Raw genomic sequence first — 18193 nt, forward strand, 5'->3', positions numbered from 1 at the left:
CATGCTTTGTGCATGGCGAATATTTTTCTTATTAATGATTATGCTTCTAGTTCAGCACTATATTCCTATTTTTTAAGGCGATGGTTTTCCTGGCTAGAAGGTAAAGATTACTTTGATTCTTCAAGGTGATGATCTTTCTAAAGTTGTATATGGAAATTCTCTATGTCCTCAGCCAACCTAGTGATGTTGCTGCTTCACTTATTACTTATGGGAAATTATTTATTTCATCCAAATAGATAAAGAAAGATAAGGTTGCTCGATGATATAATTTTTTTACCCTTCATGATTCTCTTAGGTCAGATGTATTTAATCTTCCTACTTCCAATGATATTTGGAAACATCTTATTTCTACTTTTGAGAAGAAAGCTATCACCGAAATTCTTCATCTGTGTAATATGTTGGATGGGTTGGATTACAAAGTTTCTACCTCTATGAATTAAGAGAAATTGTTAATCAACTTGCTGGTGCTCCTATTGCACGACCTCAACTTATTGCCCAGCTTCTTCACACTATCAAAGATTATAAATATGATAATACTGTCACGATTCTTTCTAACAAAGATAGTATTGATTTTGATAGTGCTTCCATATCTCTTATTGAATATTCACATCATCACGAATGAAGTATAGAGCCCTCTACAGATGCTCTTCTTACACACCACTCAGATTCTTCTGAGATTGCTCTTCTTACCTACAAAAAGCATCCCTTTTCACGGTTCCCTCGTGGTGAAAACCGCTTTTCTTGTGGAGGACGCTCTAATCAACAATATGGGTATAGCATGTATTGTAATTATTGTCAAAAAAATGGACATTATGAATCTGATTGTTTTGCTAGATTATATGATGAAGAATATGGTTTCTCTCAATCTAATAAGAGACCAACCACAAGACCACCTATGACATGTACATATTGTGGTCTTACAAATCATCACTTCTCAACGTGATCACCACATAGCCTTTTATTAGAGAGCAAATATGTCTTGGATATGTTATCCAAGTATGTTATGATAGGCTCTAAGCATATTACAATGCCGTTGGAGCATAACACAAATCTTTTCATAGATCTAGGTGAGATTTTGGAGGATCCCACCATGTCTAGGGATAGCTGAATCTACATGACCATTACTAGAATTGAGCTATGCTATTGGGCTTGTGATAAATTTATAAAAGCCCCTAGGTAGCTACACTTGTATGTGGCTTAACGGATTCTAAAGTACATATAGTCCCGAATTGATTATGGATGTTTCTCTGAGGTTGGTACAGAGATAAATCCACATGGGTACATGCATGCTAATTGGGCTTAGCTAGTATCACAAACAAGAGAACAAGAGATCTACTAGTGGCTTTATGTTTATTTTTTAGTGCCCCTGTTAGAGCTGGAGTCAACAGTTGCCTTATCGAGTATAGAGGTAGAGTACAAGAGTGATGCCATGGTAACTTGTAAGGTAACTTATTTTTAGAATATTCTTGCTTACATGCATGAACTTATGGATCGCGTTGTTATCATTTAGTGTGACAATATGAGTAGAATATAGCTAGCTAATGACCTGGTATACCATGCTAGAAGGAAAGACATCTATGTGCATTATCACTTTATGAGAGAGAAAGTTCTAGCATGTGATATAGATTTGATATATGTTAGCATAGAGGATCAAGTGGTTGACATCTTCATGACGGCATTGGGCATAGAGAACCTCCATAGGTTTTGAAGGTTACTTGGAGTATCACATGTGGACTTGAGCTCGCCAGAGTGTTGCAATATCAAGACCAACTAGTGTTGTGGACATTGATGACTCACTTGCATGATAGCATTCACACTTATACCACTGACATAGTTGTTTGGTGAGATTATGGTTGATATGATGCCAGTGGTGGTATAACAGGTTGTGTGATAGCCACTTTGGAGTACTAGACTCTTATCTCCTTTATGTTAATAGTTATAGAGAAGAGAAAAAGATAGAAGAAAATTCTGCCATCCATCACTCTCTATGTCTTGATCTCTTCTGTGTATGTGTGTTTTGCTTGCAAGAAGATAAGAGAAGAAGATAGAAGACAATTCATCCATCCATCTCTCTCTTATATCTTTCTGCTCATATAGTTATGGCATAGTTATAGTGTCGGCTCATATAGTTGGGTTCACACTATGGACCGACCTTTATATGCTATAACCCTAGCTCATGTAGTCGGGTTTACACTATGGACAAGCCATTATATGCAATAGCAGTAGGAGAGAACTTTCCCTTATAGTATGTATTGTTACCTCTTTTGTGTTAATGGTTGTAAAGAAGAGAAGAAGATAAAAGAAAACTTAGCCATCCATCTCTCTTGTGTCTTGTTCCCATTTGTGTATGTGTGCTTCGCTTGCAAGGAACTCAAGCTCTTCCTCTCCCCCACATTACTTTTTAATCGTACATAACACTCCATCTTGACTCAACCATAGATTTCTAATCAAAAGGGAGTAAGAAACCCAAATACATGGTAGCTTGATCATCACAAAATCTAGAAAGAAGTGAGTGCCTTGAACATCTACTCTCACATGCTCCACAATGCCCATAATGTCCATCTTGGCTATGGTATAGAGAAAAGTGCTGAGTTACCATGGAGAGGGGTGGGTACTTATTTGTGGAGGAGGGTTACCATGGAGAGGGGTGGGTAGTTATTTGTGAAGGAGGGTTACCATGGAGAGGGGTGGGTATTTATTTGTGGAGGAGGGTTACCATGGAGAGGGGTGGATACTTATTTGTGAGGTGTGCTATTTTATTTAAAATTTGCTCGTTATGTGTTTAGATATTGTTATTGAGGTGTGTAGGATAACACTTCCTTTCAACTTTGAGAGCATACACAATTTTTCCACTCATTCTATAAACAATATAGTTCTTATACCCTATAGTGTTCAAGTATGTCCAAAGAGATTGTAGCACATTCTTATGGTTCCATCCATTTGTTGAGAATAGTTTCTTATGGTTCTGCTACCTTTTGTTTTTTTCCTCAGAGCAAGCAATTAAAGGTATTACTTGTTTTAGTACAATCCTCAATTCTAGATTAGTGCTATTTATACAATAAGATTTTTGTGTTTTGTATTTCATATTTTTTATGTTCTTTAGGCTTCTTTCCATCACTTTTTTTTTTCATTCGGGTTGGTTTTTGATCCCCCTTCCTTAGTTATACATTTTATATAGGCGAATCAAGGACAACTACTTATCTGATTTTCTTTTTATTTAGGTATACTATTTAGGTATGTACATGTGAAAAACACCCTCATAGTAGCTTAGTACCCTTTTATTGGCACTCAACAGTACTTAATACACCTTGAGTTATTCTTCTTAAGGGGTGCGGTTAATGTTTATGGCTGGTTTTGTAGGTTTGGTCCTCGATATTGTGGCTTCCTATATTCAACACTATTTTTTCTCTAGTTTGAGATGACTTCTTGTTTTTGTATCCACATCTTCTTTCCTCATTCTAGTCCCCTTTAGATTGAAGAACATTTTCTCTAACCCATTACTTTCAGATGTTTCAAGATTTGGATCTAGAGTGTGTTGGTTTATCAGAGGAAGCTTGGGAGTGGTTCCCCTTGTATTTCTTGAGCATCGTGGGGGGGGGGGGGAGGATTGAGAAGAAATAGTTACCTTGCAATGTTTGAGATGACTTGGTCCATGGTTTTTATGGGGCTCTAGATTGGCATTGTGATTGTGTGATCATACCTCTTGAGTTGATTATAGTATTATCGTCCCATTGGATGTCGCAATTAGTTGTACTAATCTAGATTCATCCTAATAGTACATGTTCTTCCATCGCCGTTCATGTAGACATCACAAAAATCTTTCTATTCAATGGATAATTTTTTATAGAAATAATAACTTTTAAAAACGCTTCAGTGTGCACCAAACATGACTTTATGCTTGTACTTTATCCAAAGTTTTCCATGTCTCATATGAAAGCAAGTTATGAAATGCTAGAAGCTTGGTTTTCTAGAGTTGGAGATTTGAACCTTGACCCTGATTGTTTGATGCCCAAGTCCTCGTCTTCTATAATAGTTAGTACATGCAAGTTCATATAAAACATTATATTTTGAAGCCATAGTTTAATCTTGGCATTATAGGATTTACCTTTTAATCTTGGCATTATAGGATTTACCTTCATCTTGGCTTATTTTTGGATTGTCCCTTTTTACTATCTTTATATTTCCTATGTATGTCGACTAGTATATCTTGGGTCAGGGGTCCATAGAACCTTTTCCACTTACTCCCATTGATGTATCCTTTCAATTCAACACCATTAAGGGTCTCAATTCTCACCGAGCCTTGTGAAGTAATCTCTACAACTCTGAATGGTCCCACACACCCTAGATAGTTTTATTTTCTTTTCTTGTAAATTAACCCCAAATACCATAAGTTAACTCTTTGAGTTTTTGTGTGGCCAACTTTTTCATAAAGACTATAACTTTTATAGCGCTTTTTCATGACAAGTTATTCCTCACTCTCATCGGTAGAGAGTGTCTAGTTAACCCAAAATAGACTTATGTATATATATGTATACACATACACACATACATACATATACACACACATATACATTGTGGTACATTGTGTTCCCATAAATTCCGACACTAGTGCTTATTCGTCTTAACACTTACTGTTCCCACATCAAGATATTTGGTTTAAAAATAATAATAAATGCCACCATAAGGAGTGAAGGTAGCTTGGATATACCACCATACCTTGGAAAATGGAACACACTAGGGCATTCCCAACAATGCGCATAGTATATATACATATAAATAGCGTTAAATGAAAAAGGACACTTATATGTAACTTTCGTATTCAAAAAAGGTCAAAGCATACACTTATCTGGGTCCGTAAAAACGATCCATCCATTGCCTTGTATGACAATTTAATGTAAATGTATAATTTTTCTGTTGACAAATGTTTGTAACTCCACTGTATTTTTTTGATTGCGTGTATTTCTGTTTAATTTTACGACTAAAAAATAAAATATGGCGTTTGTCGAGAAACTTTGATGAAACACCACATTAGGACTTTGAGACTCAAACAAATATGTGGCGTTAGTCAAGGCTTGTAGGAAAGCTTGATGAAACTCCACAGAACAGCATCGTGACATGATCAGGTTTGACAGGCTTCCACTCATGAAAACGCGACCTCTTGAAGGACCTCTTGTGGAGGTCGGCGTTGCGATTGCCGGTTCTCTGTAGGTTCAACGAGACCACAAGCGATCGCAGTGGACACGAGACGAGCTTCTGCTGTAGTTTCCTCTAGAAGCTTGAGAAGCACTCAAGCTCCCCCGCACCTTATGATCGTTTAATGAAGCTGCCGCTCTCTTTCTCTATATAATGATTGATGAATCGTATGACTGATCTGCAAGACCTCTGCTATCTGCTTTCCTCTTCGGGATCCTGCGAAGCCAAGCTCGAGTTTTCTTTTACATAATCATCCCGAAAACACACACACACACACACACACAGAGATATGTCTCAGAAGATAAGTATCCGCAACAGCAGCTCCGCGAGCATTGAAGTAAAGGCGAAGACGCATGGCGTCGTCAATGACTCGCGCAGCATCTCACCGGGAGGGCAGGAGAGCGTGGTCGTGAAGGATTTCTCTCCCACGCTCGAGGTACTGGAGGCCAACAGACAAGTGCTGAGCATTGGGAGCACGGTTATTAGCAAGTATCGAGAGATCTCCGTCTCCGGCTCCCGCGAAGCCGGCTTCACTTACTCCGGGACAACCCTCCGACGCTAAGCAGCATAAGTCTGCCTCAGTGGACTTAGTTATTGAATCTTTTGTCAATAAAGTTATTACATATTCTATCACTAGGGCGCACCAGTGAGATCATGTCAATGGAACAAACAAATAGGTGGTGGCCTTTTAATCATTGGCTCTTTCCTAGTTTCTCTTGTTTACATAGTATAAATATGGTATCCCTTACATTTTGTATGTGGCAAAATTTTCCTTTTACATTTGGTTTTAATATACAAAAAATAGTATGTAGCATTTCACCTCAAGAGTAAACAATACTATCTATTTTTGCTAACTATGTGTATAAGTGCAATTTCCTCCCTATGTTTCTCTACTCCTACCTCTCTCAATATATTGCTAGGAAAAAACGACATGTTATCCCTTTCCTCCCATTTATCCACTTCCACTTTATTAGATCACCTCGTCATCCTATCTCTTGTAGCCTCCACACCTCCACTCAAAAAAATGTAACATACTCATATGTACATATTTTTAGGTCTAGCTGACTTGGTGATTTTTAGCATCTATATTTAATAATTAAAAGTGGGATATACTTGGAGGACATTAAAGATTATTTTTGACCACAAATTGAGTGATTTTAGAGATGTCAATTTTCGATCAATTTTGGGGTTTTCGTGTTGTCATTTGTAGGTGATTTCTATAGCATACCTACCCATGTTAGATAATGTATAATAGGGTCACATTGGGTAGTTTAGATTAAAGGAAACTTGTATAGGGGTTGACATAGTAAGTATAGCCGCAATAGGTGTCGAAAACAGGAGCCACACACCAAATCGACCCTTAACTTTTGGTAACGGCTTCGTATGAGAGTGTAGATAACTTTATTTTTTAGAGAGAAGAACTAAATAAAGATAGGTCATCATAAGAGCAACATAGTCCATGTTTGGACCATTTGGAATTTGTTTCCAGTGTTTAAAAAAAAGATTGATATCTTTATTGTGTTCGTACATGGTAATCTAACTTACTTTCGTGGGATGCTATTCTTTCAAAGCCTCGAGGTGATTCTGTGCAAGAAGAGAGAGAGAGAGAGAGAGAGAGAGAGAGAGAGAGAGAGAGAGAGTTTTCTAGTTTCGGGCCGATCGATATTGTCTACCCGCTAGGCATGTGGGCGTCGAGGAAAAGCCCTAGATTAGCTAGATTTTCTGTTGGTGATTATCTCTCTGATTTTGAGTAATTGTGTTGGCGATTATTATGTGTTTTTGGATTGTCAAACTTGAAAATTGATTATATTTATTGAAGATATCATCTTTCTCTTCAAGTGTGTTGCGATTTTTTTAAAAATTGAGATATATTGTGAATATTTATGATTAATTAAATGGAACATAATATAGGGCAAATTACAAAAAAACTTGCCCTAAGATCAATCTCGACGACTATAGTCCAAGTTTCTTGTCTTGTCTCCAACCGGGGACTTGGCCTCTCTTCTAGTGCATTTGAGCCTCCACATTCTCAACGCATCATCTAACAGAGCGACCCAAGCTACATTGGGAACTACAAGATACAAAGGTGTGGTGACATGCATCCCTTGGTGAAAGAGTCTTTTTGTCCTTATCCAAACCCTTGCACCTCCCCAACTTGTGTTTAAAAGCTAAAAAAGATCGTATATTATAGATGCATCGTTTTAACCTATTCAATACCATCTCGAATCCTATATTGTATATTTCTGATGCATGTACATACCATTAAGAACACAGGGGTTCACTCATAAATATGTAAGCGTAGCACGTGGGTTCAACCGAAGGGGCTTATAAAATCCCTTTTTTACACATTTTTTACATACAGAAGGGTACCATTTAAAGGTCATATTTACACATTGAATAGAAAAAGGGTGTGTTTTATTCATGAAAAATTTACAGATAAGGGGTTTTTTAATAAGGCCTTGAACGTACGTGTTATAGAGTGTTTACATATAGTGGACCCCCCGAGATTAAGAAAAAGAAGATTCATGTTATGTTTCTTTTTCTTCATATTCACCTAAAGCTTTGCAATAAGAAGAAAATTACAAAGAAGAAGTGGTATTATTTTTTGTCTTCTTCTTAATAAGACAAAGAATAAGCCAACTTCTTCTTCATATTTATGTCAACCTTCTTCATGTGCATGTAAATAATATTAACAAATCCTTTTTGTAAGCTTCATGTCTAGAAGATTGAGTACACTTGGGGCATCAGCAAAAAAAACCAAGAAAGCACAAGATTTCATTGGAACATAAGAATAAAAAGCATAGACACATGAGGAGTGTAATGTTGTAATAGATACATGAGGAGTGTATGTAGTTATTAAATACATAGAAACATCAGGAAGGTGATGTTGTAAAGGATATATGAGGAGTGTATCTAGTTATTAAAAACATGGATACATCATGAGTGTAGCTAGTTATCAAAAACATAGTTATATAAGAAGTGTATGTAAAATTGGAAAATCAACAACTAAGGGGATTTTTATAAAGTACCCTTCCATTCATGTTCTATATGAGATTTTAAAATAGTCACCCCCTCGCCCTCTCTCTCTCTATGAATTAGCATGAATGTTAACAAAGTGGCAATTAAAGAGAATCAAATAAGAGAAAGAAGAAGAATGGAAAGAGATTCTTGTTCTTCTTCTTCATAATCACGTCAAGTTTACGTTACTGTAAAGAAAAAGAAGAAGAGCTCAAATTCTTATCCTTCTCCTTCTCCTTCTTCTTATTTTCTAAATTTAGGTCAAGATTCTTTACATCAATGTGAAGAAGTAAAACAAGGGCCCCACTTCCTTTTTGTTTTTGCATTCTTTATGTTCTTCTTTTTTTTAGCTTGTAAAAATAAGCATCCTGAAAATCCAAACATTTTACAAGCTTCGCATATGGACACCCCAAAATAGTACGCAACTATTACGATATGCATATATATAACTAGAATCCACAACATTCATGGAAGTTGTTTTTTGTCACTTCAGCCTATGTTTCTAGCATCAAGTTGTTTGGATGGAATTAGTTGATACATAAGCACTATTGGAAATCAAAGGGATCATTACAATCATTTCTCCTTAGAGATTCCTAATAATATCCCACAAAGGAGGTATTTTAGAAAAACAATATAAATAACCAATAGAGAAAATGAAGAATGTCATGTTTAAGCTTGATTTTAACTTTCCATCTTTTTGAATGAAGTAATATCTAGAAAACCAAGAAAAGTAGCCTTTTGTGGAAGAAGCTTGATTCCAAATATTTGGTGGTATATTACAACTTTAAAAACAAACTAAATCAATAAATTAGGTAAAATCATATTACAAATCACTCTATTACACATGTAAATCCTATAAATCTTATCTACACAATTTAACGTTTTCCAAATTTAGCTTTTATTTTTATATTTGTGCCAAATTTTAAAGTTTATTATCCATTTATGGAAAAAACTAGTTTATTTTTAGTACATAATGTTTTATATTTTCTAAATTGATGGGAGCCCGTGAATATGTTGCTAAGCCTAATGGGAGTGTGGAAATCCATAAAAGTGGATAGAATTAACAAATAGATCAAATTAGGAATGAAAAATGTCTCTAAAACACTTATTTTTGATATTGTCTACCCGCCAGGCATGTGGGCATCGAGGAAAAGCCCTAGATTGGCTAGATTTTCTATTGGTGATTATCTCTCTGATTTTGAGTAATTGTGTTGGCGATTATTATGTGTTTTTGGATTGTCAAAATTGAAAATTGATTATATTTATTAAAGATATCATCTTTCTCTTTAAGTGTGTTGTGATTTTTAAAAAATTTGAGAAATATTGAGAATATTTATGATTAATTAAATGGAACATAATATAGGGCACATTACAAAAAAACTTGCCCTAAGATCAATCTCGACTATAGTCCAAGTTTCTTGTCTTGTCTCCAACCGGGGACTTGGCCTCTCTTCTAGTGCATTTGAGCCTCCACATTTTCAACGCATCATCTAACAGAGCGACCCAAGCTACATTGGGAACTACAAGATACAAAGGTGTGGTGAAATGCATCCCTTGGTGAAAGAGTCTTTTTGTCCTTATTCAAACCCTTGCACCTCCCCAACTTGTGTTTAAAAGCTAAAAAAGATAATATATTATAGATGCATCGTTTTAACCTATTCAATACCATCTCGAATCCTATATTGTATATTTTAGATACATGTACATACCATTAAGAACACAGGGGTTCACTCATAAATATGTAAGTGTAGCACGTGGGTTCAACCGAGAGAGGCAGGACATGCAAAAGGGGGCGGTGGGAGATGAACTTACCAGCGCACAAAGGAGACAATCTAAAATGAGAAAAACAGAGTCCATGTTTCAGCTTTGTAATTTTTCCGAATGTCAAAATAGTCGTTCGAAAAAACATCGGTAAAAGCATCGGTATAACTGTCTATAAAAATGTGGCTATGATAGTCGAATAGTGTGTCCAAAACTTATGTTTCTGAGACTTTTTGCAACATTGTTTTCGATGACTATAACTGTCTATAAAAATGTGGCTATGATAGTCAAATAGTGTGTCCAAAACTTATGTTTCTGAGACTTTTTGCAACATTGTTTTCGATGACTATACCGATAATATTTTTGACAATGAAAGATATTATATAGTAAAAATGTATACAACCTTTGAAATTTCCTACCATGATACCTTTCCCATTAGCATTTAAACTTTGACCGACTAGACTATGGTATAATATATAAAGGGCCATTCCTCCCCTCCCAAAAAACATAAATTTATAGTCATGGATGGTGTGAACACTACAAACATGTCTGAATGCCAGAACATAGAGGACAAATGTTGGTTTCCCTTGCAATCGATGCATGTACCAAATCTCCGGACAATGAAGAATTTGCAACAACGACCAGGTAATGAAAAACAATATATTTCTAGCTGAGCATCTAAATGCATTACTTGGTGTTGCAAATGTGTGTCCTCAAAAATGAGCAACAGATCAATGTCATGACTCATAGGCCTTTAACCCAAGCGGAGTACTAGACGAATAACGAGCAAGCAAGTACTAATGAGTCTCATGTTGAAGAAGAAACTATGGTGGAGACTCTTACAAATTTGGAGCAAGACATGGATGACAATATAGATTCCCTACATGCCTCATGGGATATTGAGCGAGAAATAACACAGGAGATGGGCGATGTCCATCGATGTATGGAGAAGGCCTCAAGAGAAGAGCAAGAGTTGCATAGGCTGGATCGTACGCCTATGTATCACGATGCATGTATATCTTTTTTGCGTACATGCCTCACAATGCTAAACTTGCAATCAATATTTGGATGGTCCGATACTAGCATATCAAAACTTGTTATATAAGTACTTATCACCCTTTCCATTTTTAATATCTTTCTTTTACCTTTTTTAAATCATTGTTTTCAATATGATAGGTCATTGACTTGTCATTGAGAGATCAAATAATTCTAGAAGGCAACGAGATACTTGCGGACCGTACAATTCTTACCATGCTTGTCCAAATGATTGTGTTCTCCATCGGCATGAGCGTGTAGGCATTGCACAATGTCCACAGTGTGGAGAATCCAGATATAGGAAAGGTTTCCAAGGAGAAAGGGTTCCCATTGATCAAGTACTTAGGCACTTCCCTATCATTTCATGGATTTATACCATGTTCAAGTGTAAATCCATGGTGTCTATGATGTCTTGGCATCAAACCACTAGATCCATATATGATGTTATGCGTGTGCCCATTGATTTTCCTAGAGATAGATTGACTATTAATGGCCAAACTTTAATGAGGAACCTTGTAATATTTGCCTCGAGCTAGCTGTGGATGGTGTGAACCTGTTTGGTCTTAAAAGTTCAACATGGAGCACATGGCCAGTTTGTCTTGTGAACTACAATCTTCCACCATGGTTAGCAATAAAGAAGGGACATCTTTCTCTCTCATTAATAGTCCTTGAGAAGTACAAGGTAGCCAACATGGATGTGTACTTAGCCCCGTTAATCGATAAGCTACAAAGTTTGTGGAAAGGATTTGATGTTCATGACATGTCAAACAGGTTCGGACAAATGGAGTTTTTATTACGAGGAATACTAATGTGGACTTTACATGATTGGCCACGCTACGAAGAATCCAGTGGTAAGATATTTTGTTATTATGTAACATCTATTTATATATATGTGGATGGTTGGGTAATATTATTTGTTTTAATACAAGATTGTCAATCTCTGGATATAATGCATGCCCTTTGTGTCGATCCATTCAAGATTCTTGTCATTCAAGAGGCTTGAGAAAGATGGTGTATGACAGTCACAAGAAGTATCTACCAAAGGACCATGAGCTACGTGATGGCTATTTGGGTTGGCCTCCTCCTACACTAAAGGAAAGCGATTGGAAGAGAGGATGGGAGGACAGCGAAGGGTCTCCACTTGCTGGAATGAAGCGGCTATCCATATTTTATTGACTACCATATTGGAAAGGTCTTTTAATTAACCATTTTCTTGACCCTATTCATATTTTTAAAAATATAGCCGTAGTGCTTTTGGAAGACTATTAACGGGTTCATAGAGAGAAAGGGCCAAAGGGAGGACTTACAAATAAGTGATCTTATGCGAAACTTATGGCCATGAACTAGAGGTGATGGTAAGTTGCTACTACCTTAAGCTCCTTGGGTATCAGGAAAGAAGTTAAAGCTCAAGATAAGAAGTGCATTTTGGAGTTTTGTACTCTGACTAGATGTATGCACTACCTAAAGGGGTAGTTTACAAAGGATAACGAGCTGTCCAGCTTAAAATCACATGATTGGCACAAGTTCTTGCAGTTTGTCTTTGCTACAGCCATATAAAAGGTTGCCTAACCGACAACATAAGGGATACAATGTACAAGATTGGCACCGTGGTCCATTGGATTTCATTAAAGGAGATCAAAAGTTCAACACATCCACACTATACTCAACTATCTCCTCAATTCCTTATCCTTTACCTCTTAAATCAATCCGAGTACTACCTATTTCTAAGAAACTGCTAAAAGTTTGTTACAAAGCAAGAAGCTCAAACAATAATAGTTTTTTACACAATAAGACAATTTGAGTTGCAATCCGTGTGGCGGCCAAATGTGGTGGTTGGCTGCCAACACTTGACAATCATGTTGGACGTTGCACCAGTAGTGAAGTCCACGATTTTTGTTTCTCTAGAATTTCTTGGCATCCAAATTACCTCTAAATCTAGACCTTGCAGTCTAGACGATTATGACATGTTCCATCCGCCTTCTTCTAGTTCTTCTTCTATTACAATGCTGCCCGAGACAAACTTGACCAGGTGGTTCAAGGCATACCTGGAATCATAGGATCTTTTCCTGTTACTCACCCAAGCATGCCCCAACCCTTTCCTTTCATCTGCCTATCTAGACTGCATGTATATGGCACACGCCCTTGGGTACTTCGCCTTGGCCCTTTTTATTATGTCTATGGATGTGATATGCACATTATGTGTGCATATACTAGAAGGCTAACCCACATTAGGCTTGTGAGCATGGGAGCATGGGAACAAGCTCTAGTGGATCATGGGTTAGGACTAACCTTAAGGGTTAAGGTTAGGGTCGGGCATCCAGGGGTCACACATGGAAAATGGAGAGTCAAGAGTCACTTGAGGGCCCTCCTATATAATAGGGGCATGGGGCACACTCAAGGGGGCTTGGAGGCTTAGGCTATGGTCTCTTATATAGAGGATCATATCTACTCACCTACCATTTCACACTATAGCTACATACTATTGGATTGGAGTCATAACTCGATGGTATGGGACATCAAGGTAAACGTGTGATGTATTTCATTATATTTCATGTGTGCATCCCTTAGGCTCGAGGGTGGTTGGGTAGATGAGTTTATGTCTGATTTATGCATGTTTATGCATAACAATTATCTAGAGAGATCTTAGGGTTTTAACAATGGTATTAGAGCAATCTCTATTTAATTGTTGTTGATTCTTCTTTCTTATTGTAAATTTTTGGCATTTTTTGAAGTAAATTTTCAATATTTACTAAATAAAAAATATTATTTTGTTGATTTGGGTTGATGATTTGCACGTGGATTGTTGATATGGTGATTGGAATGCATGTTACTACTATTCAATGGACAAATTGACGTTGCGGGGGAATTTCGTGAGTTTAATGTTATTTTTCTCTATTTTTGTGGTTTAAAATAAGCATTAATGAAATTTTTTTCAAAAATACCACATATTGTAGTGTGGATATTTTTAGTAGAGTGGATTCCCTAAATTTCTAGAATTTTTAGGAAATTTTCTCTAATTTCTTAGAAAAGTTTTGAGCATTTGTATGGTTTAAAATGTATTTTTAATGCATTTTGCAGATTTTCTACGGGTATGTTTTTGATTTTCTGCCAATTTTTTGTTGAGAAGCTATGTGGAGCACTCAATTGATGCATTGGGTTCTCTCCCGTGCGCGTAAAGTTCTTCTCTTCCTGAAAATCTAAATTTTTTCTTCTATTTCTCTCTCATGTGTGTGAACGCCTTTTAATAGGTATGATTTGATTAAATATTAATCATAATTAAACTTTAGTTATGATTAATAAAAGTTTAACTAAATCTTAGTCATCCTACCTCCTCTAACAGAGAAGGAGAGAGTGGAGTGGAGAAGATGGAGAGAAGAGATGATTTCTCTAACTCTCTCATTTCTGCGTGCAGGCAGGGAGGGGGGGCTGCGTAGCAGCCCCACTGGGCAAAAAAATGCCCCCTCTGAAAATTTTTTTATAAGCTTTTAACAAAGCTTAATTAATTTTTTATTAAACTTTTTTTAAATTAAAAAAAGTGTTTTTTTAAATTAAAAAGCTTTTGTAAGATTTCCAAAAAAGCTTGAAAAAAAGGAAAAAAGAGAGGTTATCTAAAATTTTTCTTCACTAATTTTTTTTTCTAGAATCTCTTGGCTTTCCACTTTCCCGAAACCTTTTCGCTTTCCAAATTCCAGAAAATCTTTTGACCTTTCAGACTCCGAAAACTTTTGACCTTTCACATTCTGATTTTTTTTTGTCTTTTCATTTTCTCAAAACTGTTGGCTTTCTGTATTCCGAGAAGACCATTGGGATTCTGGAATTTTTTGACCATTCGTATTCTAAATGCGTTCGGGGTAAATTAAAAATTTCAAAAAATTCTTAAAAATTAGTAAAAAATTAGACAAAGGTTATTTTAAATTTCTAAAAAATGTGGGGTTGGTGTTTGGCATGTGGTGTGTCCATTCGGGCCTGTGTGACCATTCAAATTCCTTTAAAAATATATTTTTTGACCCATAAAATTAGAAAATCCATTAAAATTGTAAATTTTCATTGGATTTGAGAATTGTCGAGCAGAATTGGAAATTTCGTGAACAATGAGATTCTTAAGAGAAATTAGGAATATTCTAGAAATTATTTTTAAAAATCCTAGAAATTGGTATTTTTTAAAATATCAATGGTATTTTGGAAAATTTAATTGTTAAAAATTTTGTGATAAATATAGGTTTGGAATGCCATAAGATAGATTTGGTGGAATTCAAAATTATCGTATTTTGAGGCTCTTTAAAGTTAGGGAAAATTAGAAAAAAATCATGATAATTCTTTTTCACAAGGGGATTGCAGATGTCATGTACGCAGACAAACCACCTTCATTTTACAAATCAGTGGATTTATTTGTGTATTTTGCAGAATACAGGGTTCCATCAAGAGAAGATGTTCATGGAGAATTATATGACATACCTATTCCCACATTAATGTCACTAGAATGGGAAGTTCCTGATCCAAATACCATAACAAGCTTCAAATCCAAAATCAAAGATGATATTCTTAAAGCTATGTCTCCTGGAAGGATTTCAAGAAGGATAAAAATTCAATGGTTCTTGCCTATACATGTCTTTGTGGCATGTTTCAAAACAATGGAATTGGAGAGGACAAGAACGATGTGGCTTAATAGAAGACTATCTCTGACTGATCTGGACACTGTACTTGGAGAAGGATGGAGTACCAAGGAAACTTTTCATATGGGGGACAATATCAGTTGTAGAGTAAGCCCAAATTCTTTGTCTATCTCATACCAACTGTGTCGCCAATCCCTAGTTTTGGGCTATGACTATAGGAGATGGAAAAGCAAGCTTGGTAGATGGGTCCCTTTGGATTCTGAAGAGAATTGTCCAGAGTTTGAATTTAACATCATAGTCCATCCATTCATAGATCCCAAGAAACTCATAGTACCATCAAACTGGCGAATACAACATGTAAGAGAGTCGCTTGAGTTTCTGGACGAAATATCACCTGAATATAGATTCAAAGTAGATGATATTGTTGTCAGTCCAAGGATGGAGAGTGTAACCTCATGCATCACATGTCTCCCCCCAAAAAAAGTTGTATTTGAGCCACTTGCAAGGGCAAGTTTGTATAGTTGAATACTGTAATCAATATATTCTGCTAGATTTCGTCTTGACTTCTTCACAAAAATGGTTAACATATTGTTCGCAACACAGAACAAGGTTTAACAGTTGAATATCAAATTACTGATACTGACTTTCAGTACAGAATATTGTCCCAAAAAGGGTGTTCATATGGACAAAATGAACAAAACAAAAGCCAATTTGTGGAATCACTCAACAAAATCAACTTTCCTTTTGGCATGAGATGACCCTGCATCTTTAGAGAATCTTTCTCTCTTCTGTTTGCTTCGATCAAATTTTGCTAATTGAGGTTCAAGTTCTGGAGTTTTCAGCTCTTGAGGTGTTGGAGAGGAAGACTTAAGAGTGAATTCCTCAAATGGTGGTAAGTTGGGCTCCTCTCTAAGACCTTCAGGTGTTGGCGAGGGAGATTTGGCAGTGGGATCTGGTTTTGGAGAAGGTTCTTTGGAGGTTGGCCTTGGAGACTTGGCAGTCTTCTTGGGGAACATGAAAAAGAAATTTAATGGAGAGCCAACATTTGCCCTCTTACTATCTTTGTTGGATAAACGACGCTTCTTAATTTTAAATTTCACTGGTGAGTGAAACGGAAGACCTTTAGTAGCACTCCTCTCTTTGACATGGGTCTTCTCTTTGATAGGTGTCTTCTCTTGAGCTGGAGAAGAGCTCTTCTCTTTGGCAGGAGGACTAGGGATCTTCTCTTTGATAGGAGTCTTCCCTTGAGCTGGTGAAGAGCTCATCTCTTTGGCAGGAGGGCTAGGGGTCTTCTCTTTAGCAAGAGGGCTAGGGCTCTTCTCTTTAGCAGGAGGGGTAGGGCTCTTCTCTTTAACAGGAGGGGTAGGGCTCTTCTCTTTAGCAGGAGGGGTAGGGCTCTTCCCTGTAGTCTGAGGGATCTTTCCTTTAGAATGGGTCTTCTCTTTAGAATGGCTCTTTTTCCCCTTGAAAGATCTGCTCTTAGTAGGGCTCTTCTTTCTCTTCTTCTTCTCTTTGGCAGAGGTCTTTTCCTTTTTGGATGAGTCATCCTTGACATTGCTTTCCTGCTTCTCCCTTTTCCTTTTCTTTGAAGTTGTATCCTTGGCTCCTTTTTTAGGTGGAAAGGGGGAATCAGGATCATATGGATTGATGGATCTGCTCAAAACCATGGACACTGCCTTCTCCCTTACCCAACTTACCCAAGAATCTGGATACTCATGCAACTAAGACAAAAGAAAATAAGAAAGTAAGAAAATAGGTCACTAAATGTATTCACTAAATCAATCAATGGTTTTCATTCATGAACTTACAGTAAGTGTTGTCATTCTAAATCTTGACTCAAGATATCTCCAAGCATTTGCAAGCACCATCCATCCACAAGATGTTGAGTCTTTCTGCAAAGGAACTTCCTGATTGTAGTACCTAAAATCTTCAAGTTTGTAGTCTACATAGGTAGAACCTAGAAAACTCAAGATAAGTTTGGCAGCACTGCAAGCATAAAATATTGAGGGTCAACCAAATAATTGGAAACATACAAAAAATTGTTGTGGAACATAAACCATGGAAAAGTTGATTGTTACATTTTACTTCTCCCATGAATGGATGCCAAAGAATTCATGAAGATCACATCTCTATCCAAAAGATTGAAGATAATAAGACTCCAATGGCCTCTGTGATAAGATGAAAACTGCAATTAGTTATGAATATTGTAATGTCTATTATAGGCAAAAGATAATTGAGTACGAGTCTTACACTTCAACATAAGGGTATACAATGTAATTGCAGGTAAGCATATCAAAGTTTTTGAGAAAACTTACAAGATCCCCTTGCCTATTGAAAAGGCACTGTGTAACAAGAGGATCAAGAATGGTCACTTGCACAGCCATTGATTCATGAAGATCCCTCATAAGACATCTGGAGACATAAACAAAACATGTCAACAAAATATGGAGTTTGAGAAATTCATATAGAAAACAAAAGCAAATCCACACAAACCTCAGACAGATGAAGAGGACCGTGTCAGATATCTCAATATTGTGATTCACAAGCATACTTGTGTCTTCAGGGGCAATGTC

The sequence above is a fragment of the Cibotium barometz genome, chromosome 15, assembly GCF_041138505.1.
Source record: "Cibotium barometz isolate CiBa-2024 chromosome 15, ASM4113850v1, whole genome shotgun sequence".
NCBI lineage: Eukaryota > Viridiplantae > Streptophyta > Polypodiopsida > Cyatheales > Cibotiaceae > Cibotium > Cibotium barometz.